This window comes from Haematobia irritans, chromosome 5, assembly GCF_050003625.1.
Source record: "Haematobia irritans isolate KBUSLIRL chromosome 5, ASM5000362v1, whole genome shotgun sequence".
In the NCBI taxonomy this organism is placed as follows: domain Eukaryota; kingdom Metazoa; phylum Arthropoda; class Insecta; order Diptera; family Muscidae; genus Haematobia; species Haematobia irritans.
The window spans coordinates 76,432,273-76,445,548 of NC_134401.1; positions in this window are offsets into that span (position 1 = coordinate 76,432,273).

The following is a 13,276-nucleotide window of genomic DNA, read 5'->3' on the forward strand; positions in this document are numbered from 1 at the left end:
CGAGGTGGTGAATTAAATCTAATGAATGAAAGAAGTTCTGGGCAATCAATACTTCCATTAATAATACCATGTAAAAACATTACGGAAAAAATATCTCTCCTAGACTTAAGAGTTTTCAATGAAATAAGCATACATCTACTCTCATAAGAAGGAAGACCATCACAAAAATTTATAGTGCTCATAGCAAATTTCGTAAAAGATTTCTGGACTCTCTCAACCCGATTAATATGAATGGCAGCAGTCGGACTCCAAACAATAGACGCATATTCCAATTTAGACCGGACCAACGAACAATATACACTTTTCCTCACATAAGGATCTTTAAATTCCGAAGCATTCCTTCTAACGAAGTATAATAAGGAATACGCCTTCGGAATAATATAATCCAAATGTCTAGTGAAATTCAATTTCACATCAAATACAACACCCAAATCACAAATCTCAGTAACAGTACTAAGCGTTCGCATATCCATACTGTATTTAGACATAATAATACTCCGGCCTCGATGAAAAGAAATATGTACACATTTTGCAAGGTTTACCGGCAACTTATTAAGTCTTGACCATAAAATAAACCTATCTATATCCTCCTGTAACAACACAACATCATTCGAACTCCTTATAGATCTAAAAATCTTAAGATCGTCTGCATATAAAAGATGTCTTGAATACTTAAAACAATCTTGAATATCATTAATGAAAATATTAAAGAGCAAAGGCCCTAACACACTTCCCTGTGGAATACCAGAAGTTTGAATATATTGTTCTGAGCATGTATTGCCAATACAAACAGAGCAAACTCTGTGAGATATGTAAGATCGAAGAAACTTAATAAAATTATCAGAAAACCCAATTCTGGACAATTTATAAATCAACAAATTGTGTGGAACTTTATCGAAAGCCTTTGAAAAATCTGAATAAATGGTATCTATCTGCAAATTAATCTCAAAATTACGAATACAGTAATGAGTGAAATCAACTAAATTACTGGTAGTAGACCTACCAGGCATAAAACCATGCTGTGATGGATTAATAATGCATTTCACATTAAAAAGTATATGTCTACAAATTATATGTTCAAACACCTTTGCAAAATTACGAAATTTCGAAATAGGAATAGAGTAACATAGTCCATATTAATAAAGTATTTAATAGCTTCAGTAAAAATATTGTCGCAAACGCCTTCGAAAACATCATGCATTAAATCCACTGCGAAATTTTCGGTACAATGGAAGGAGGGAATTTCATCGAAAGGACAAATGTCATTTATACCTACATCCTCGTAAAGTAAACACCTTTCAAGTGCATTTCTATAATTAACCCTATTTCTAAAAAGTTGTATGTCTTCGGACGACTCTTTTTGCGCATTACATTTATTCATTAGACAAAATCAGCAAAAATAATTTGCTTTGTCTTTATTTCAACCCCTTTCAATTCCAGCTGTTTTAATGTATTTACTAGTGGTTTTATGCAGGCACTTCCGTGTTGTTTCAAGTCAATGGACTTCACGGAGAATGCCAAAAAAAATGTCATCCAGTTTAGATGTTTTTTTGTGGTTAGCATACGAAACTATAATAAAAGTTGCACATGCTATTTTTATTTGCTATGGCTCCAAGTGGGTTGTCGATGCCGAAATCGTCGGCATATAGAAAATACGGAATTAAAATTTTTTCGGGATATAAGCTGTGTTTCTGTTTCCAAAGTTGACCCTGAACAAAGTTATGGATTCATGTTCAAACATTTTTATATGATTTAGTACAAGTTCAAGATGTCGTTATGCTCAAAAATTTTTTGAAACTGAAACTCCAACGCATAATTGCTGCATTGATTTTTATCTTATCAACATCTTTTATATAATGCACCTTCCCAATTAAGTTTTTTTCTCGAAGTGACTTTAGCAATCGAAACTCAGTATTATGATTATTGAAAGTTGCTCGTATATCTTTTATCACATCTGACAAGGGATACTTTTCTGAGTCGGGTGAGGCTTCACTTTCTTCAATCAACTTAAGAAAAGGATTAAGTACCAAATTTTCGGCTAACATTCTAATGGAATAAATATATGAGCGAGACAAATTTTTGAACGTATGTAATTTTACCAAAAATATAATCACCAAGTTACTCGCTTCATTTAAATTGTTTTTATAGTCGTAAATCTCTTTGTTATTAGCGCTCGTTGCAATTTCTATTAAAGATGTAGAATTAATATTTTCGAAAGATGAGCACGGTAGAGAATTGTTTTCCATTTTTTGTGGGTTTAATTTATCGCTACTTCTTTTAAAATGACGTCTAAAATGCTTTTTAAATGTATTTCTCGCAGAAAATTTTTGGTGACACTCTCCACATAAGGACTCATAAATAACACCCACTGGCAGTACATGTTCTTTCAAATGTTTAAAATATTCAGGTATTTGCCCAAATTTTTCTTCGCACAAAAAACAATAAACGTTAATTTTCTTATAAATGTACTAACTGCAAAACTTTTACACAAATAATTAAAAACAAACACTTGAATTAAATGCACTGAACTGAAATATATACTGTTTTTTGAAATATGATATATTTCACTGCATGGTGTAATATTTTTGAAGCCAATTTCCATGAAATTTTTTATATACGGAATCAAAATAATGCGATTTCCTGCTGGTGGAAGAATGGAGTCATTATACTTTAATAAAAAAATATTTAATAAAATAATGTAATAAAATAAATGATTGTTTTAATAAATTAACTAATTTTATTTTTACAACATTTTTTTCAAAATTTTACTACAACACACGACATTTTTAAACAATATTTACTACAAATACATTAATTTAATAAATGTCCTTTTATTTGATTAAAAAAGTTTTTTGTATCCTGCGGCCCTTTACACTTCACACTTTTACACTTTGCACTTTTCTTGTGCAATCGGACATGATAAATTAGGTATTATATTTCTGTAAAACTTCTTTTGGATAATTCAAATTGCTATATTAGCATATATGACTCTATTCAAATAATATAAAGGAAAAAAAAAACGCGAATAACAGATATCTGAAATATTATATTGGCAACATGGTGTTCTTACTCTCTAGTCTACATAGAGGATACCCATGTACATAAGTGTTAGTATGGAATTGCAACCAAGGTATTAGGGTGGTTATTCTTCCATCTTGTGTATAGAGAATTTAATTTGATTAGTTGAGAGTTAAAGATTGTCAATTAACGAACAAAACTTAATCATTACACAGCACGTAAAATTGATTTGGAGGCGAAAAAATTGAGACTACACATATTTCATATTTATATTTCATAATTTTCAATGGAACTTAAAACTAAGGTTTGAACAATATGTGTACTTTTTAAATCTCTATTAAAATATTTTTTCCATTTTGAATAAGTATATCATTAAAATGAAAGCCATTTAAGAACTTGACATTTTATATTCACTTGTGAGTAGTTTTGTTTAATTCACCCTAATGTGATACAAGAATGCGTCAGTTAATAAACCGTTAGATTTCTGATTGAAAGAAACAAAAAAGTTGGCCGCAGAGAAACATGCAAAGACAAGAAAATATATCGTTCCTCTTTGTTTTTTAATGAGAAATTTGTAAATCTAATTATATATGTAATTACATTTACAAATTCTTAATTTTTGTTTTAAATACCGCATTTGTAAATATAATTACGGTAATTATTGTATTTACATCCAATTTGTTTCTGTATTTGGATAATGGTTTTTGTAATTGTAATAACTGTAATGATTATATTTACAAAACACGAACTTTTCTTTTAATAATATTATTTGCAATCACAAACATAATTATATATACAATACGCAGTTTGGTAGTTCTAAATGGCTAACTTTGTATATATAATAACAAAGATAATTACCCTTACAAATTTTTTCAATAAAACGCATAATTGATCGTATTTATTGCGAGTTTTTTTTTTGCTGAAATTGTAAATACAATTATTTTTTATTAAAATTTCATTCAAAAAATTACTAAAACCCATAATTAAAACCAAAACCTGGTATATTTTTTCCGTGTAGTATGGGTCATGTAGCCAAATTTGTGAAAATCGGGCAATATATTTATGTAATGACTACACGCAAAAAAATAATTCTTTCCTCCCAACCGAAATTTTAGACAAACAAAGTACGTTTCTCATTTGCTTTTCGCTGTAAGGAAGTGTATTTGGAAGAAAAGTATATACTTTTTGTGATAAACATTTATTCTTTTCCAAGATGTAAAAACAATTTCATAAAGACAGATAAAAACATTGTTTTCTTGCTAAATGCATTTTCCTTCACATCTTACCTTTTCCTGTAATACCAACAATGTCGAAGAAATTATACAATTTTATAAATTTAAAAAAAAATTTTTTACCTTTTGCCTGGACAGAGAATCGAGCCGCGAACCATGCACTTTGTAAGCCAACACACTTACCACTGAGCTATGTACCTGTTATGGTCATCAGTTATATTTATATAGCATAGCTTGCGGCGCCCACGATCCGAATAAACAAAGTATATTTAACAGAAACAAACATTTAGTTTGGCACCGTGGAGCAGTGGTTGCTACGTCCGACTTGCATGCCAAGGGTCGTGGGTTCGATCCCTGCTTCGACCAAAGTTTTTTTTATACCCTCCATCATAGGATGGGGGTATATTAACTTTGTCATTCCGTTTGTAACACATCGAAATATTGCTCTAAGACCCCATAAAGTATATATATTCTGGGTCGTGGTGAAATTCTGAGTCGATCTAAGCATGTCCGTCCGTCCGTCCGTCCGTCTGTTGAAATCACGCTAACTTCCGAACGAAACAAGCTATCGACTTGAAACTTGGCACAAGTAGTTGTTATCGATGTAGGTCGGATGGTATTGAAAATGGGCCATATCGGTCCACTTTTACGTATAGCTCCCATATAAATGGACCCTCAGATTTGGCTTGTGGAGCCTCTAACAGAAGCATATTTCATCCGATCCGACTGAAATTTGGTATATGGTCTCTAACAACCATGCAAAAATTGGTCCACATCGGTCCATAATTATATATAACCCCCATATAAACCGATCACCAGATTTGGCTTGCGGAGCCTAAAAGAGAATCAAATTTCATCCGATCCGGCTGAAATTTGGTACATGGTGTTGGTATATGGTATTTAACAACCATGCAAAAATTGGTTCACATCGGTCCATAATTATATATAGCCCCCATATAAACCGATCCCCAGATTTGGCTTGCGGAGCCTCAAAGAGAAGAAAATTTTATCCGATCCGGCTGAAATTTGGTACATGATGTTGGTATATGGTCTCTAACAACCATGCAAAAATTGGTCCATATCGGTCCTTAATTATATATAGCCCCCATATAAACCGATCCCCAGATTTGGCTTGTGGAGCCTCTAAGAGAAGCATATTTCATCCGATACGGCTGAAATTTGGTACATGGTGTTGGTATATGGTCTCTAACAATCATGCAAAAATTGGTCCACATCGGTCCATAATTATATATAGCCCCCATATAAAACATTCTCCAGATTTGGCTTGCGGAGCCTCACAGAGAAGCAAATTTCATCCGATCCGGATGAAATTTGGTACATGATGTTGGTATATGGTATCTAACAACCATGCAAAAATTGGTCCACATCGGTCCATAATTGTATATAGACCCCATATAAACCGATCTCCAGATTTGGCTTGCGAAGCCTCAAAGAGGAGCAAATTGCATCCGATCGGCCTGAAATTTGGTACATGGTATTGGTATATGGTCTCTAACAACAGTGCAAAAATTGGTACACATCGGTCCATAATTATATGTGGCGCCCATATAAACCGATCCCCAGATTTGGGTTGTGGAGCCTCAAAGAGAAGCAAATTTCATCCGATCCGCCTGAAATTTGGTACATGATATTGGTATATGGTATCTAACAACCATGCAAAAATTGGTCCACATCGGTTCATAATTATATATAGCCCCCATATAAACCGATCCCCAGATTTGGCTTGCGAAGTCTCCATGAGAAGCAAATTTCATCCGATCCGGTTCAAATTAGGCACGTGGTGTTGGTATATGCTCGCTAACAACCATACCAAAATTGGTCCAATCACACAAAAATTGGTCCATATCGGTTCATAATCATGGTTGCCACTAGAGCCAAAAATAATCTACCAAAATTTTGTTTCTATAGAAAATTTTGTCAAATTTTATTTCTAGAGAAAATTTTGTTAAAATTTTATTCGGTTCATAATAAAATTTTCATCATTGTCAAAATTTTATTTCTATAGAAAATTTTGTCAAAATTTTATTTCTATAGAAAATTTTGTCAAAATTTTATATCTATAGAAAATTTTGTTCAAATTTTATTCGGTTCATAATCATGGTTGCCACTCGAGCCAAAAATAATCTACCAAGATTTTATTTCTATAGAAAATTTTGTCAAAAGTTTATTTCTATAGAAAATTTTGTTAAAATTTTATTTCTGTAGAAATTTTTGTCAAAATTTTCTTTCTATAGAAAATTTTGTCAAAATTTTTATTTCTATAGAAAATTTTGTGAAAATTTTATTTCTATAGAAAATTTTGTTAAAATTTTATTTCTGTAGAAAATTTTTTCAAAATTTTATGTCTACTTTGTCAAACTGAATTATATCCAATACGTATATAATTCATCGATCTTTTTTTGATTTAATATATACCACGTATGGACTTACATACAATTTAGAAGATGGTGTTAGGAGGTTTTAAGATACCTTGCCATCGGCAAGCGTTACTGCAACTTAAGTGATTCGATTGTGGATGGCAGTGTTTAGATGAAGTTTCTACGCAATCCATGATGGAGGGTACATAAGCTTCGGCCTGGCCGAACTTACGGCCGTATATACTTGTTTTTTGTTTTTTGTTTTTTTTTTTTACATATATTCCAGATATGTTCGGGAGATTGAACTTCGTATAGCGCCAAAGACATTTTTATTTGTTTGTACGATGTGATTTTCGTAGAAATTAGGTAAAATGCATTCCATATATTAGTTAACATTTTATTTATGTAGCACTATACACACAAAAAATTATCACCAAAATTTTTTCAATTAAACACTTAATTGAATTTGGAAACGGGTTCAATTAATATGTTAATTGATTCAATTAATTATTTAATCAAATCCGAATAAAAACCAATTAAAAAACTGATTGATATTTGTTACCTTTCCAATTAAAATATTAATTGATTCAATCAATTCGGAAATAATTTTCAATTACAAACGTGATTGAAAATTTTTCCGTTTCCAATTACACATCTTATTGATCCAATCACCTTTGTGATTGAAATTGAATAATTTTGAGGAATGGAAAGAGCGAAAAGAGAACAAGAGAATGGGTATTTATTCAACAATGTATGATGGAGAGATCAGTCTGCGCAAGTAACTCGTAACGAATCACACCTCTATTGTATACCCAAAACGATGTTTTATTTCGTTACGCAAAAAACCCAAATCGTGGGGCATTATTTGATTTCCATTTTGGGGGTTTTAAGTGGTAATTGTTAATGCTATCACGCTTACTTCCGAACAAAACAAGCTATCCACTTGAAACTTGTCATTTTAGATATAGCCCTCATATAAACCGACCCTCAGATTAGGCTTGGAATCCGCTTGTAGGAGCAAATTACTACTATGCAAAAATTAGTGCATATCGGCCCATAATTATGTAACCCTATTATAAACCAATCCCCAGATTTGATTTCTGTAGCTTCCTGAAGGTGCAAATTTCATCCGCATATGGTGAGAATTTTGCACGTGGTGTTAAGTAGGTTAGGTATAGTCCATGTTTAGCTCAATGACAAGGGACTTCCTCTTTGCAGCCGACTCCGAACGGAGTTAAAAATTTCGGTGATACCATTACACTGGTAAAAAAGTACGAAATTCTTTATTAAAAATCAGCCAACGTAGCATTTCGTAATAACAATGTAATTTTATGTTATATGTTATTTACGAAGCCACTTAAGGAATACATTTCGTAGTATTATCGAATAATTACATTGCTATAAGCCATTTCGTTATATTAACGAAAATTATACAATGTATGAATGAAAAATATTTACTGATGAACCCAGTTTTTTTCTTTGTCTGAATGACAGACATACGTTATATCAATGAAAACAAACGTTATGTTAATGAACCCTAACGAAGTATTGTATTTGAGTTAGTCATTGCTAGAGTATTATTATTTAAGATCTTTGAGATATAAATTTAATACAATTGCAAATAATTTTTATTGATACATTAAGCAATTTAATATTATTTTCTATCAATTTTGACAAATGTTGATCATGTAGTTGGACGATTTATCTTACTTACTTTTTCCAAAAAAAAAAAATGCTAATTGCCGTGTCGCAAATAGAATTTCTCCAAATTCTTTGCCACCAATGCTCATTCCGGTAATTGTTCCACGTTCTTCATCTGAAAGTTCACTTCCCCGACGCATTTTCACTAAAGGTGGGTATTAAGTTCGAGTTTAGCCGCTAAAATCGTAATTTTTTCACGATTACATTTCTTTAATAATCCATTTTAAGAAACACAAACTTTGCTTTGGGCTATTTCCCATCAAGTTTTAATAAATTTTGGAACGAATATGTATAATTTTATGCCTTTTTTTACTGAATTAGTTTTCACTTTAGCGGCTAAACTCGAACTTAGTACTCATTTTAAAGATTAAAAATTTACACCACATTTCATGTGAATATATAGCATTTTCTTCAATTAAACCTTTTTCAAATCAAATGAATGCTTTTTCAAATAAAATGGCACATGTTACAAATCAAATGAAGTCTATTTCAAATCAATTGAAACCTGTTTCATTTCAAATGAAACTGTTTTCAATCAAATGAATTAATTCTTAATGAATTTTCGACCACAATGATGGTTGGAGTATAATTATTGTGAACATACGAGGGCGGTTCGAAAACTTCTTAAGCTATTAATGAAAGAGAATAGTTAGTTTTTTAAAAATATTTTTATTTTTCAATATAATCTCCTTCAATACACTTAGTCCAACGCTTTTCTAGCAATTCTATCCCTGGATTAAAATAGTTTTCCTCAAGGTCTTCAAAATAGCGGTTTACAACTGTAGTTGCATCTTCATTTAATTTAATTTATTTATTTTCATATGTAACTAAGCCTTACAAAGGCCTTATACAGTTACTTAAATCAACATTTTAAATACTACTCAAAACAATTCTCTTATTTCTAACATTAATATACTAACAATAATACAACAACAGGATACTACTCTATTTTGAGGTAAAACGCTTGCCAGCAAGGAATTTTTTTATATTTGGGAACAAGTAAAAATTACTGGAAGCTAAATCAGGAGAATAAGGTGGATGGTCAAGCAACTCGTACTTTAATTCGTTGATTTTAGCCATTGTTAAAACACTCTTGTGCGCTGGTGTGTTGCCTTGATGAAAAATTATTTTTTTGTGTTGTAAGCCGGGACGTTTTTCTCGAATTTGTACATTTAATTGATCCAAAATGTTGCAATAGTACTCTGAATTTATTGTTTTACCCTTTTGCAGATAGTCAATCAATAAAATACCTTTGTCCCAAAGTCCCAAAACACCGTTGCCATCTTTGGGACACTTTCTCCAGCTTCAGTCCATTGTTTTGATTGTTCTTTTGTCTCTAGAGTATAGTGGTGGATCCATGTCTCATGAACAGTTATGAAACGACGTTTAAAATCCATTTTATTTCGCTTAAAACGATCCAAACAAGCTTGGGAAATTTTCATTCTTATGCGTTTTTGATCGACTGTTAACAAATGCGGCACCCATCTTGCAGAAAGCTTTTTCATCTGTAGTTCTTCATGCAAAATTAAATGGACTCGATCATTTGAGATGCCCATGATATTAGCAATTTCACGCACTTTTATTCGTCGATCATTTAATACCATAACAGGTTGGCTGATAAGTCCCCGGTCTAACAAAGAAAAACACATTTTTTTGTCAAAATTCGTTTTTATTATTCAACATAGTTCCCTTCAAGTGCGATACAACGATTATAACGACCTTTTAAATTTTTTGATACCATTTTGGTAGTACTCCTTCGGTTTTGCCTCAAAATAGGCCTCAGTTTCGGCGATCACCTCTCCATTGCAGCCAAATTTTTTCCCTGCGAGCATCCTTTTAAGGTCTGAGAACAAGAAAAAGTCGCTGGGGGCCAGATCTGGAGAATACGGTGGGTGGGGAAGCAATTCGAAGCACAATTCATGAATTTTTGACATCGTTCTCAATGACTTGTGGCACGGTGCGTTATCTTGGTGGAACAACACTTTTTTCTTCTTCATATGGGGCCGTTTTGCCGCGATTTCAACTTTCAAACGCTCCAATAATGCCATATAATAGTCACTGTTGATGGTTTTTCCCTTCTCAAGATAATCGATACAAATTATTCCATGCGCTTCCCAAAAAACAGAGGCCATTACTCTTTGCCAGCGGACTTTTGGGTCTTTCCACGCTTCGGAGACGGTTCACCGGTCGCTGTCCACTCAGCCGATTTTTTTTCACAATAACAAAAGTTGCTTCACAAAAGACGCTCTATCTCACAAACTAATTGGCTTACAGACGTCAAATTTTGACACGAATCATTTGAAGGTTGGTACTATATAAAAATAATATGTATTTAATAATAGCGACGCCCTCTATGTGTCAGACCGGGGACTTATCAGCCAACCTGTTATCATGCACTTTGGTTACAATTTTTGTTGTTGTTGTTGCTGTTTTTGGACGTCCACTACATGGTTCATCTTCACGTTTAAATTCAGCAACCCAATTTTTTACTGTTGCATATGAAGGAGGACTTTCACCTGACACATTCACCATATCATTATGAATTTCTTGTCCCGATAAACATTTTTATGCAAATATTTAATGACAGCACGTATTTCTAATTTTTCCATTGTAAAAAAATCGCGGATGCGTCTGTTTTGAACACCTGTTTCTATATGAAGGAGTTGCCAGATCGAAAATTTAACATGTGTTCATAACAGAGATGGAAGTTTCCAAAACACTTAACTTTTTTCTGTTTATACCGAGCTTTTTGTGCTAGGCTAAGACGTTTCCGAACTGCCCTCGTATGGAACGCCTAGAAGAAAAACAAGTATATACGGCCGTAAGTTCGGCCAGGCCGAAGCTTATGTACCCTCCATCATGGATTGCGTAGAAACTTCTTCTAAACACTGCCATCCACAATCGAATTACTTAAGTTGCGGTAACGCTTGCCGATGGCAAGGTATCTTAAAACCTCCTAACACCATCTTCTAAATTGTATGTAAGTCCATACATGGTATATATTAAATCAAAAAAGATCGATCCAATACGTATATAATTCAGTTTGACAAAGTAGACATAAAATTTTGACAAAATTTTCTACAGAAATACAATGTTAACAAAATTTTCTATAGAAATAAACTTTTGACAAAATTTTCTATTGAAATAAAATCTTGGTAGATTATTTGGGGCTCGAGTGGCAACCATGATTATGAACCGAATAAAATTTGAATAAAATTTTCTATAGAAATAAAATTTTGACAAAATTTTCTATAGAAATAAAATTTTGAAAATGATGAAAATTTTATTATGAACCGAATAAAATTTTAACAAAATTTTCTCTAGAAATAAAATTTTGACAAAATTTTCTATAGAAATAAAATTGTGGTAGATTATTTTTGGTTCTAGTGGCAACCATGATTATGAACCCATATGGACCAATTTTTGTGTGATTGGACCAATTTTGGTATGGTTGTTAGCAGGGCTGTGGAGTCGGAGTCGAAGTCTTGGAGTCGGAGTCTGAAGATTTTGCTGGAGTCGGAGTCGTAAAAATTTTGCTCGACTCCGACTCCGGCTAAACCAAATTTTTTAAAATACTTCACATTTTTGTAACTAATTCATTCGAATTGCGTTATTCATTCGATCAATGTACAGCATGATTGTAAATGAAAATCAACTTCCAATTACGGCTATCTTTATATGTTTCCTAGAATGCTAGACTAGCAGATGGGCTGGATCGATCCATTTTAATGCCCATATCAATTTATTTGAAATATTTCGAACAATCGAAATTATTTTGTTTAATTTTATCTTAAGGCCATATACATATGTGGAATATTGACAGAAAATTTTTTCAAAGTTGTTTTTTTATAGAAAAATTGTCAAAATGTTATTTCTATAAAAAGTTTTGTCAAAATTTTATTTCTATAGCAAATTTTGTCAAAATTTTATTTCTATAAAAAATTTATTCAAAATTTTATTACTATAGAAATATTTTTTTCTATGGGAAATTTAGTCAAAATTTTATTTCTATAGAAAATTGAGTCAAAAATTTGTTTCTATAGAATATTTTGCAAAATTTTATTCCTATAGAAAATTTTGTAAAATTAATACACAATTTTTTTTTAATTGTATTTCTATTAATAATTTTTTCAAACTTTTATTTCTATAAAAAAATTAGCTAAATTTTATTCTAAATTTTATTTCTATATATTTGGTCGAAATTGGATTTCTATAGAAAATTTTGCCAAAATTTTATTTCTATAGAAAATTTAGTCAAAATTTTATTTACTAGACAAAAATTTTTCCAAAATTGTATGCTTACTGATACTCACTGCTAAGTCGAAAACTTGTAGAAATGACTCAAATTTTCAAATTTTTCAATGAATGAATCATAAATGTATTTTTGCGAAATTGTCTAAACAATTATAAATATTTCCCAAATATTGCCCGAGATTTTGTAGAAGTCTGTACATACATAGATTTTGTAGAAGTATATACAATTTTGCCTAAATAGATTCAGATTCAAATTCATGCATATAGTTCGCAACAAATTTAAAGGATTTGAGATAGTATCAATAATTTTGGTCCAAAAACACATATACTGTTGGTATCTTCTCATATTATAATGGGTATTTATATCATTATTTTATTTATTAAACATTGCCCTAAATTTGAAATATAGAGTTCAATTGGCATCTAAAGTGAAATTAAGACCTTTTTTGCACACATAAATAAATACGATACTTTATATCGATCCACTTACGGCACCCCCACAATAGAACTACAAATTTGTGGTATTAAAATGAGATTTAGTTATATTACCCGGAGTCGACTCCGGAGTCGGAGTCGAGCTGATGAAAAATGCTGGAGTCGGAGTCGAGCAAAATTGGCTCGACTCCACAGCCCTGGTTGTTAGCGACCATATACTAACACCATGTTCCTAATTTGAACCGGATCGGATGAATT